The sequence below is a fragment of the Pinus tabuliformis genome, chromosome 2_2 (assembly GCF_031772625.1).
Source record: "Pinus tabuliformis cultivar Carrire ecotype Pingquan chromosome 2_2, CPIR1, whole genome shotgun sequence".
Lineage (NCBI taxonomy): Eukaryota > Viridiplantae > Streptophyta > Pinopsida > Pinales > Pinaceae > Pinus > Pinus tabuliformis.
In genome coordinates this window covers 579831952-579844449 of record NC_142300.1, presented here as the reverse complement: position 1 = coordinate 579844449, position 12498 = coordinate 579831952, and the positions used below count along the sequence as shown (strand labels likewise).

Sequence of the window (12498 nt, the reverse complement as noted above, 5' to 3'; positions counted from 1 at the left end):
CTTCAAAATAATACATATTTGTAAAAGGCTCACACATCAATAGACATATTCTTTTCATTTTATTTTATTGATATTTAAATAATATAAAAAAAATATTCATATTCAAATTATATATATATGTAAATATAAAAATAATTAATGTAGTATTATAATTCCTCTCTATAATTATTAAAAAATTTATTAAATAATTAAATTAATTTTAAAATTGTGTATTATTGAATTTTAATATAATTTTTTTTTTCTATTATATAACATCTTATAATTATTAAAAAACTTATTAAATATTTAATTAATTTTAAAATTTTGTATTATTAAATTTTAATATAATAATTTTCTCCATTATATAATATATTTTAATTTTAATTTTATTTTAAAACTGTGTACAACATAATCTCCATAATCCCTTTCCGGATATAAGATATTTAAATTTGATTTTAAAAATATTTAATTATAAAATAGGAATATAAGATATTTAAATTTGATTTTAAAAATATTTAATTATAAAATAGGAAACATTTTCTTCCAAAAAGATTTTTAAGTTATTATATTTAATTAATTGAAGAAATTGTAAATTATATCAAATTAAAAAATGATTGATCATTGGTGATAAAACTAATATTGTAAAATGTGATGTAGAAACTAGTAAGAATTAATAAATAAAATATATAAAATTAGCTTAGATTCATATTAATTCTAGCTCTGCTAAATGTTGAGAGATCAAATATTTTTTCACTCTAAAAAGGGTTTGCATATCAATCTCTTTTCACTCTAAAATGAGCTTGCATAAGATTTGACTCCTTTTAACACTTGGTAAATTCAAAATTCAGACCTACCTATGCTTGTTTAGTTATTAATTATAATATAAATATAATTATTAATTTAATGTTTTATTTTATTTTTTGTTTTTAGTTTTAATTCTCACTCAATCAAAATGTTATAAAACATTACAACATATCTACTAAATTGGATTGAAGAGTGGTGATAAAACTAATATTATAAAATGTGATGTTAGACGAGTAAAAACAACATATAAATAAATAATATGAATACTGAAAATATGAGATACATATTTCAATTAATTTTAAACTATATTAAATTAGCAAAAATCGACACTCAATGATCCTAACATTGTAAAATGAAGTGGTAATTCATAAAAATGAACAAATAAACAATTGAGGAAAGAATATTTGTAATCACACATTATCATTATATAGTTTTTTATGAGATACATATTTCAATTAATTTTAAACTATATTAAATTAGCAAAAATCGACACTCAATGATCCTAACATTGTAAAATGAAGTGGTAATTCATAAAAATGAACAAATGAACAAATAAACAATTGAGGAAAGAATATTTGTAATCACACATTATCATTATATAGTTTTTTGCCTTGGAACTAGACATAATGAGCATTTATATTATTGAGGAAATTGATACACTCCAATGAAAAGTCTTTCCCTTTTTGACAATAAAATCCAATGTCTAATTTTATCCCATAGTGTCATCACACTTATAGTGCTACCAAATCCAATTCCCACTCCCAACCCCAATGCAATCAAAGAGATGTGATTATCAAGCCATCTCATCCATCCTGGGGCTTTATCCATGTTCATATGTGTAGTTTTCTCTTGCTTCTCTACACATTCTTGTAAAGGAGAACCACATAAACACTTGTTCCTTTGAAATGAAGTTGCTTTGAAAGTGTCAATTTGTGTTCCTTTTGGGATAGGTCCACAAAGTTTATTAGATGAAACATTGAGAGATGCTAACATGGTTAATTTAGAAAGCTCTATGGGAATCTTCCCACTCAAGTTATTTTTGGACAAGTCTAGCTCCTCCAAAGTAGATATCTCACTGAAAGATGATGGAATTTTCCCTTCCAATTGGTTGCCAGATAAATTTAACAACCGCAACATACTTAAACTACCTATACTTGTAGGTATTTCTCCTGAAAGATTATTGTTAGACAAATCAAATATTGTGTTTGATGCCAGCACATATCTGAAACATTGTTCCACTCCCTTTACTACAACCCTGACATCATCATAGAGGGTATTAATACTAAGTTTGGAAGATCCACTTATTTTGAATCCTTTGAGTCTCTCAAGATGAGATGGTATTCTTCCACTAAATTTATTGTTAGATAAATCCAACACTTGCAAATGAGTAAAAGTTGTAATCCATAGAGGAATTTCACCCTGAAATTCATTATAACCCAGACTTAACACTCTTAAATCATGAAAGAATGCAAAGTATCCAGGTAACCTTCCAATAAATCTATTTTTCCTTAAATCTAAGAGTTGAAGCTTGGTACATTTGGCTAGAGATACAGGTAGAGTTCATAGAAATTGTTAGAATCTGCAGAAAGAACTTCCATAGACACTGGAAAGTCTATGTCCAAATTCCCAGTGAGTTTATTCTCAAACATCTTCAACCTTTGTAAAGCAGTGCATTTGGTAATGGATTTAGGGATATGGCCGGAAAACATATTTTCTGCGATATCTAAGAAGTTCAAGTCACTCAAATTGCCAATGGCTCGAGGGATTTCACCAGACAGGACATTGTCGGGAAGACTTAAGGTGGAGAGGGGAAGCCTGAATAAACTGTTTGGTAAAGGGCCTTCAATATTGTTATATCCTAGATCTAGCCACCAAAGACTGCTGCAGTTTCCTATTGCTGAAGGAATAGAGCCAGAAATATTACCTGGACCATAAATAGAGAGTTGACCAAGCTGTCCCAAATTACCCAACTCGCACGGTATACTCCCTGACATTGTAGGGTTGTCCCCCAAAAATAAAACCTGGAGAGAAGAGCAGTTTCCTAGAGAAGCAGGAATAGTATTCTCCAAATGGTTAGATTGTAAATAAAGGTACTTTAAATTCTGCAACCGCCCAAGTTCACCCGGAATGCTTCCACTCAAGCTGTTGTGGGAAAAGGCTATATACCATATCTGAGTACAATTTCCCAGACTTGGAGGGATGTAACCAGTGAGTGCGTTGCCTTCAACGAAAAGATATGATAAATTTCTGATCAGACCCAAAACCGAAGGAATTGGACCACTGAGATAGTTATATCCAATGGACAACTCTTGGAGAGACGTGCAGTTGCTCAGAGAGGCTGGAATGCTTCCACTCAGACTATTGCCGACCAAGCGGAGGTATTTCAAATTGCTTAGACGACCAAATTCTGTTGGTATAATCCCTGTGAAATTGTTCTCTGAGAGTCTGATCCATTGAAGATGTGTACAATTACACAATGATTTTGGAATAAGACCATGGAGCAGATTAAAGCTGAGATCAAGAATTCCCAGAGCTTTGAGCTGCCCGAACTGTGGTGGAATTGTTCCTGTTAAATTATTACCAGACAGATTCAAAGTACGTAATAAGGAGAGGCTAGCAAGAGAGGCAGAGAGGCTACCTTCCAATCCCAGTTCAGGAAGTATTATGCGGACAACCCTTTTAGTTCGCTTTCTGCAGACAATGCCATACCAGGAGCATACATTATCTGAATTCTGAAGCGTCCAGTTGGAGAGCGATCCAGTTGAATCGAATGTAACAGCTTTTCGGAAGGATAGGAGAGCCTCCACGTCCCTTGCATCCATGGAACGATAAGATAGCTGCCTTTGGGAAGGATGGTTGCCTCCAACTTGCTTCAAAACAGAATTATGGGATTGAACAGAAGTACTTTCACGAGGGATGCGATCATAGAGATGATAATGATGATGATATAAACCATAATGTGGATGAATATGGGAGGAATAATGAGTAACGGGTGAGGCAGTGACAGTATCCGCTGATACTGTGGTTGCCATGATCACAAGGCTGAAAAACATGGACATAAATTGTGCACCCATTTCCCGGCCAGACTCCAACGTCCTTCTAAATGCCCTGGGTGTGCATAGTTTCTTTGCTATGCTCGCGAGTGTGGCGTATGTATATATATGACAGACAGCTCTCATATATATAAAGTAGTTGAATGGTGCAGATTACCTTTAAAAGGTTGTAGAAAGACTCATCACTGTATTGAGTCACATGGAGGCACATGGGATCTCTGGGTCCAGATGGTCGCAGTATGGATGTAATGCAGACTAATGTAATTCATTTCCTAAAATTTCTGCCCACCAGACACGGTCTGGCGATGTGTCCATTTTTTTGCTTGAAAATTCTAGCGTAAACTCTTTGGGACGTTTACCTAATTGCAAAATTTGCAAGTGTCATGGTAAATGGCCGTATATTGCGGTTGTCTTACCAGCAAAATATTCAAAAAAAAATGAAGTGTCATGATTAATGGCCGTATATTACGGTTGTCTTATACGGAAAATATGGCGATTTGCTCTATCGGATTTGTCTCCCATTCAGGAAAGGTAGAAAAACAAACAAATGTTTACGAGTCTGATTAATAAATGCCGTTGTTTAAATATGTTATATTTTTGGGGGTGAAATTTTAATGTTTGTTGGTTTAAAATGAGTTTTTCATGGTATAGAATTTAGAATTTAGTATTTTGGAAAAAAAATCCAAAATACAATATAGAGAGTGATGAACTAGCCGTTTTTCGATAGTAAAGTTTGTATGTAAGTATGATTTACAATGAATTAAGTAAAGTTTTTGGTAGAAATGAAATAAGATAAATTTTTGGTCTACTAATTTTGAACTAACAAATGTAATTTATCATTAAGATCAATGTAATTTCTCTTATATGATTTTATTGAATTTTTTTTATTTAATTCATTATAAATCATAAAAATCTAAAAAATATGTATATACAAAAAATTTAAAACTAAAATTTGTGATTTTAAAACTTTACTATATTCTGAACCAATTAAACCAGAAAATATGCCATAAAACCCCAGAAAAATAGAACAAATAAACTACAGTGAATTAAACATTATTCGGAAATTTGTGAACTTCTGATGAATTAATAATCGCAAAACTCTTGTGTGGTATAGTTAAAATATGAACGGATTTGGGGCTTTGTGAGCTTCAGAGAATTTTTCGTTGATTTCCGTAATTTTGCTTTTAGACTTTTCACTGACTTGAGTGTGTCGGACTGAAGAAGAAATGATCTTTTCAACGGCACTGAAAGGATGAGCGGCAAATAAATTTAGATTTCATTGGTAGTGCTACCCCGTCAAACACGTAGTGGGATCCCCTCGACACGCGGCCGAAAAAAGTTTGTGGAGATTTGTTAAATTTGTTTGGAATTTGGGGTCAGAGCGAATTATTTGGGAATCTGTTTGGGGTCAATTCAGTCACAGTTTCCACGCGTTCAACCAAGCGTGTTCCTTAGAACTGAAATATAAAGATGAGAGAAGTATAGGAGTTATGTAACTAGGCGGAGGAGAATTGTCTAGATCACTAAAAGTGGTTTGGAATTGCTCGGACGGTTAAAAGTGGTTTGAATTCGGACAAAAAAATTTCAAAAAATCTTGTAGAAGCAGTGTTTGAATTGTGCTTTTGATGGTAAAAATGGATTCAGCACCATCAAAAACATCTAGGACACCTAAAAACATTGCTATTTTCTTGTTTTATTATGATTAATTTGTATTTTTAATTTTTTTTTATATCTACATTAATATCATTTTTTAGTGATTGTTATTTTTAAAATGAATGTTTTTATTTTTTAATTATATTAATTTGTATTTTAAATATTTTTATATTTATAATAATATAATGTTTATTATTTAGAAATTTATTGTTTGAAATTCTTTATTATTTATTTTATTTTAATTTTTTCAAATCATTTAAGAAAAAAGAAATCTCATTTTATTATAGTCGTGTTTATTTCATCTCTAAAATTAATAAAATATTTTGTTTAGCTTTTTAGTTGAGATCCAAAACGTTGGAGCAGTGTTTTTATTTTTCTTTCTTATTTTTAAGGTCTAACTATCATACCTCAAAAAGTTTATCTAGAAAGAATAGTAAAACTTCTTTTAAAGCACATAAAACCATTAAATATCTAATCAACTCTACGAAAGATAAATTTGAACCTTGCTAAACCAAGTGGTTTAACAAATTCCCTACAAATACATGCTTTATATTGAAAAAATAGGAAAATAAATCAAGACCAAGCTTAAAAAGCAGATTTTTCACACTAGTCATGACCACATTCTAAATCAACTATAGCCAAACATTCCCACATTTTTAAACACCTTATATGTTTTCACCAAGCCAAAATCCTAGTCTCTCTTCATATTACTCCTCTGGTCTCTCTTTATATTACTCCTCTTGCATCATACGTGAAGCTCTTGAAATTAAGAAACACCCCCATTAATTCCAATTGCCAAGATGGTTGTAAACTCAATCAATATTGGAAACGTGTCATCCATTATCTAGCCAACGATCCTCCTTTATTCCCCACCCTACTCCATTTCTTTCTAACTAAATCTTGTAATCTAAGTGTTCCTCACCATTCTTAATTCTAAGTTTTTATTCCTCGTAGCTTGTCATTTTCACATTTTTTTTTTCTTTTGTTTTCTCTTTATTTCATTCCTCCTAAGAATTTACTAGTTATCTTCGAGTTGTTTTATTTTTCTAGTGGCTCTCTCTAAATTGGCTTTTCTTTTTTAATTTCAATTTATCATCCTATTTACCCATGGTAATTTTCATTATTTTTTTTTCTTCTTCTTCTTGTGAACTAGCGAAATCAACAACTAGGGAAGGCTTGTAGTGGCGTGATATAGGGTCAATTCCATCCACTACCACTATAACCTCCAGATTTGCCTAGCACGCCTCAATCATGACACACAGGGCTAAACCAACAAGAACACAAGGAATGTCTTTATAGTGCACTCTATCGCTAATTGATCTACACATAGGGGGACATTTTACTTATCTTTTAGTTCTAATCAATTAGTTTAATCTTTATTATTTTTTCCCAACATTCCATTAATTATTTTATTAATTCCCTAAACATTGTTCTCATATGCACCCCTTTATAAATATCTAAATTACCTTCACATTCTCATTTCAATCATTCTTTCAACTTTGTTGTCTTTGATGATGAGTGAAGTGTCCACTCTAAACATAAGACATTTAAAAAATACAACTTCAACCCCATATAATAGCTCAAGAATTATGAAAAAGTATGAAAACTTTCACACTCAAATTTCATTTAATAAATAATTTTATTGTTTTATTGTTTAATAAAAACCTATTGTTTAATCCTTTTAAGAATTTGTTTTTTTTCCTTGTTGCTAAAAATAATGGAAAGGGAAACATAAATGACATTTTTTGGGCTAAAATCCAAAACCCAATGAAAATTATTTTGGATCTATAAAATTGAAAATACAAATTGTTAATATTTCCTTAGTTCGTAGTAAGGGTAATTAGGATGTGAAATCCATTTTTGCATTAAAAGTAATGATTACAACAATCCAAAATTGCAAATTTCAACAAATATTTTATGGTGAGATTTTAGTGTTGGAAAACCAAAAAAGGAAACTTAACATGTGGTATGCCAAAAAGGGAAAAGATAGAATTAGTAATATAATCCTATAAATATAACATGTTTCATCCTAGAGATGGAAGTAGTAATATAAGAAGGGGCATCTCATATCCATGCCATTTTCTCTTATCATACCTCAAGCTCTTAGACAGATCTACAATTCTTGAAATGATAGCTTTGAAATACTTTCAATCATGATGTTTGATACATCAACAAGATTACTTCATTATGGTTTTCACTCTATGTGTGCTCTTTGATAGAAATGCTTGCATAAACTCTACTTTCTATGAAACAAGGAAACTACACACTCTTAGCTTTTCCTCCTAAGGTTCTTTGGAGATAAGAGGTGATTAAGGTTCATGGAAATGAAGGCAACTCAAACCTAGAATAATCTTAAGAGAGATGGCATAGAGGATTATAAGAAGAAAAAAGCAAAATTTGTGGATGAATATTGTTTCTAACCTTGCCTCAAAACAACTTATTAATTCCCTTGAAAGCATGTAGGTCCCCTCAAAAACACAAAATAAGGAATATAGGAGACTAATAGAGATGATAAATTTGTGTGTGTTAAACTCAAGCCTCCTATTCCTTGAAAGAATAATTTTAATGATGCTAGGTATGAGGGGTATTTTGTTATGAAACCAACTCAAAAAAGATAGAAAAGATAGATCAACAACTTCAAAATAAGCCTCTTCGAGGGGGCAACCTCCTTTACATTACACAAATGAATAATTCTTGGATGATACTAATGAAAAGACCTCCTTTCTATATATAGGATTCTAAGGGGTCCCAATATAATCAGAGCCTACATAAAATATATATTGTAGGGGTACAACAATAACAATAGTGGGCTTCTTTGGGGCATAATAATAACAACATGAGGACTATACAGGCACAATAATACAATAAGGGGGTTGCACTAATAACAATAGGGGGTTACATTAGTAGTATAAGGACCTAACACGACCCTCTCCTTCAAAAAGTGTTTTCCTCAATGCTTGAGCAGTTCTAGATGCTTCTATATAAAATTCGCATCCTCCCACGTGGAATCTTCAACGGGTAAGTTCTTCCACTTGATGAGATACTCTAAAATTGATTGATTTCGTAGTTGTCAGTTTCTTGTTTTTGTGACTGCTTCCGATTCCAATATGATTTTTCCTTCCTCATCAAGTTCTGGCAATATTGTTTGAACTGGGATCTTCTCACCTATAACCTTCTTTAAGCATGAAACATGGAAAACTGGGTGCACTCAGGAAGATCTAGGAAGCTCCAATGTGTATGCCATAGTACCAATATTTTGCAACACCTTGTACGGACCATAATACTTTGGTGATAATTTATTATCCTTCTTAGCTTTCTTGAGGGACATTTTTTTGTACGTTTGTAGTCGTAGAAATACCAATCACCTACATCAAAACTTATTTCGTTGCAATGTTGATCTACCTGTTGTTTCATTCTATTCCGCGCCAAAGTGTGGTTATCCTTTAAGAGTTTGAGAACTTGTTGTTGATGCTCGATGTGATCTTCCACTGCCTTAACCTTAGAATTTTCCTTTAAAGATGATGTGATGGATGATGGATGATGGATGATATCCATAAAGTGCGATAAATGGGGTCATTTTTGATGCAGTATGGAAGGAAGTTTTATACCACCATTCAGCCAAATGCAACCACTTGACCCAATGTGTTTGTTTATTAGATACAAATCAACAAAGATGTCCTGCCAAACATTTGTTCACTATCTTTGTTTTCCCATCATATTGAGGATGATAAGATGAGCTATGAGCTAACTAAGTACCCAAATATTCCACGTCTTGTACTCCAAAGAAATATTTGGAGCTTTTTGCATATAATTAATTCTCCTCCAATAGTTTGAGCACCCTGTCAACATGTTGAACATGATCCTTCCAAGGTTTGTTGTAGATTAGTATATCATCAAAAAATACTAACACAAATTTTCTAAAGAAGGGTTTGAAAATGGAATTCATCAAACCTTGAAATGTAGAAGGTGCATTGATAAGGCCAAAAGGCATGACCAAAAATTCATAATGACCCTCATGAGTTCTAAATGTTGTTTTTAGAATGTCTTCAGTCTTCATTCTATTTTGATGATATCCTGAACGAAGATCCAACTTGGTAAAATAAATTACTTCATGTAATTCATCCAATAATTCATCAATGACAGGAATGGGAAATTTATCTTTAATAGTAAGCATGTTGAGCTCCCTATAATTCGGACACATGTGCCATGATCCATCCTCTTATGTACCAATACCGCTAGAGTAGAGATAGAACTTTAACTAGGTTGAATTATACCAACCTCTAGCATTTCTGCAGCCATACATTCAATTTCACTCTTTTGGGCATATGGATATCTGTAAGGCCTAATGTTTGGGGAAACACTTCCTAGAATCAAATGAATAGAATGATCATGATCATGAATAGGTGGGAGGCCTTTTGGAGTCTCAAATACCTTGGAATGATTGTCCAAAATGTTTTGGAGATCTGGAGAAATAGATGATTTCAATGTGGGAACCTCTATTGAACATAATTGTGCAATTACGCCCCATTGATCTTTCTTTAGAAGCTTTTTCGTGATGTTAGAGCTAATTATCTTTCCTGGTTTCCCTGTGATACCTCTTAATTCAACTTCCTTTCCTTCCCAAAAAAATTTCAAGAAAGTTCTTGAAAATTAAAAGATATCGTACCCAAAGATTGTAGCCATTGGACTCCTAGTACAACATCTACACTAACCATTGGAATGGAAAGCATTGGACTATTCAAAACATATTCTCCAATGGATAACTTGATATTATGGCACTTTCCAGAGAAGTTTATGGTTCCTCCATTTGCAACCATTACTTGACACTCTAGTGTTGGATATAGGAAGCAATTCAATTCCTTGGCTATCTTACAATGAATAAAATTATGGGTACTACCTGAATAATCAACACTATTACCTTTTTCTTCTTGATATGTGATCCAAAATATTTTTCTTATAGATGTGTTAAAGAATTACATGCATAAATTATAGCTTAACATAGAAAACTTAATGTGCACATGAGAGAAGAGGAGAAACACATAAAGCATGAAAGAAGAAAACAAGTCTTGATAACGGAGTTCGTCCAACTTGGACTACGTCTCCAGGCCCTGCTCGATCAATGGGGAGACCTTCATTCATTAAGTGGCATGAAAAAGAAGAGTACAAGCATCAGTTACAAAAAAGGATTGTTATACCTCCATACTGAAAAATGCAGAACTCCGATGGAGAAACAAATAGCGCCATTGCGTTTATGACGTTGATAAGTGTTGAAACCATATAAAATTTTTCAAATTCTGACAAAGAGAAAATTAGGCCCTCCTGCAAAAATTTTCCGCGAACTACGTGCACTGCCTCCTCCCCCTGGGCGCACTGACAAACTATTTTTAAATAAAACTTGGCTGGTGGATTTTCCCAAGTGGCAGTTAGCTGATTTGGTTTAGGGGTTTGGTTAATATGGAGGAGGTCGAGCGGTCAAACCTCGCCTCCTCCTTTTTACATACATTACAAACAATTTTTTTTTTAAGTTAATGGTTGGGTCGGGCCCACCCACCGTACCTCCCCCCCGCTGGCTCCATGCATTAATTGGCTGGTGGCTCGTTTTTTTTGGGGCGTGGTTGGGTCTGTGCCCCAAGGGTTGGCGCACCACCCACTACGTATTTGTAGAATGTCGTTGAGTTGTGGTTTCATGGTGTGGGGAAGGGGCCAGGGGTCAAGGCCCGCCCCTCCACTAAAAACTATATTGTTATGGATTCGGTTGGGGTGGCAAGGTTGGTGGCCCACCACCCCCTTTTTAATATTTTTTGTTTAAATAAAACAAATTGTATGTTTTTGAAAAATTGGTTTTGGATTGGAGTTTTTTTAACGAGGCAACAATTTTGCCTGGAATCTGGTTGGAGTTAGCCAGATTCCGTCTGCCAAAAAAAGTCCAAATTGTACCTTCATTAATCCTACAAAGTAATCAAAATTCAACCCAACTTTGACTGCCTCTATCTCCTTCACCCGGACTCGGATTGGAGTGTCGTTCGCACCATTGGAATCAGGGAGACAAGCACTTAGATCTGATTTCAAGCTCATAGCCTTTCCACCACTTTGAAATTTGAGCTTTTTCCATGCCATTGTATCTGGATATCCTCCCCATTGAGGAGCTTTTGGACTGCCTAAATCTTTATCAGTAAATTGGCAAGTGAGGGAATTGTTCCCTCACTATTTTTTTTTTCCAGCCATTTTTCCTTACTAGGGTGCATCCCCTTGAAACCAACTCGAAGGTATTCCACATCTCCCCGTTGTGAAGTCCTGGTTATTCTGTAAAGGATGATGTCTTCAGGTGACTCATTGAGATACTTTGGTGCAAAGTCATCAACTATAGGAACTATGCCCACCTCTTTAGTGTCCATAATCAATGGTGGCTCATACAGCTTTACGTTCTCCACATTCACTACAGAGTACATTTGCATATATATTGGCAAATAGAAATGAAAGGCATTTTTTCCAATCTTCTCCAAGATGGTGAATGGACCATACCGAATTGGTCACAACTTATTCCCTTCTCCCTTCATCCTGTCCTTGCTAATATGGAACCACACTTTGTCACCCACTTGAAATTGATGGTCAACTCGGTGTTTGTCATGTCGAGCCTTGTCCCGAGCTTAAATTTTCTCCAACTGCTCCTATACTGATTGGTGAATCAACTGGATCTGCTGAATGAACTGTTGCGCTTTGTCCCTGTCATCACGTCCACTGGAGTCATCTTCCCTTCCAAAGAGCATATCAAAGGGGTCTTTTCTCAAGTAGCCAAAACATGTCTCAAATGGTGAACGATGCGTAAATGAGTGTACTGCTCGATTGTAGGAATGATGCACATATGGAAGATGCTCATACCACAACTTAGGATGTTTCCCACAATAGTCTCTCAACAAGTGTATCACGGTGCAGTTGACAACCTCTGTCTGTCCGTTAGTTTGTGGAGGAAATGACGTGCTTCTTTTCAACTTGGTGTCCATCGTCTTCC

General features: G+C 33.9%; 1 pseudogene; it reads right to left on the bottom strand.

Annotated features, from left to right (window-relative positions):
- Window positions 1–1422: 1422 nt before the first annotated feature.
- LOC149193994 (uncharacterized) lies at window positions 1423–3857 on the bottom strand (annotated as a pseudogene).
- Between the last annotated feature and the right edge of the window lie 8641 nt (window positions 3858–12498).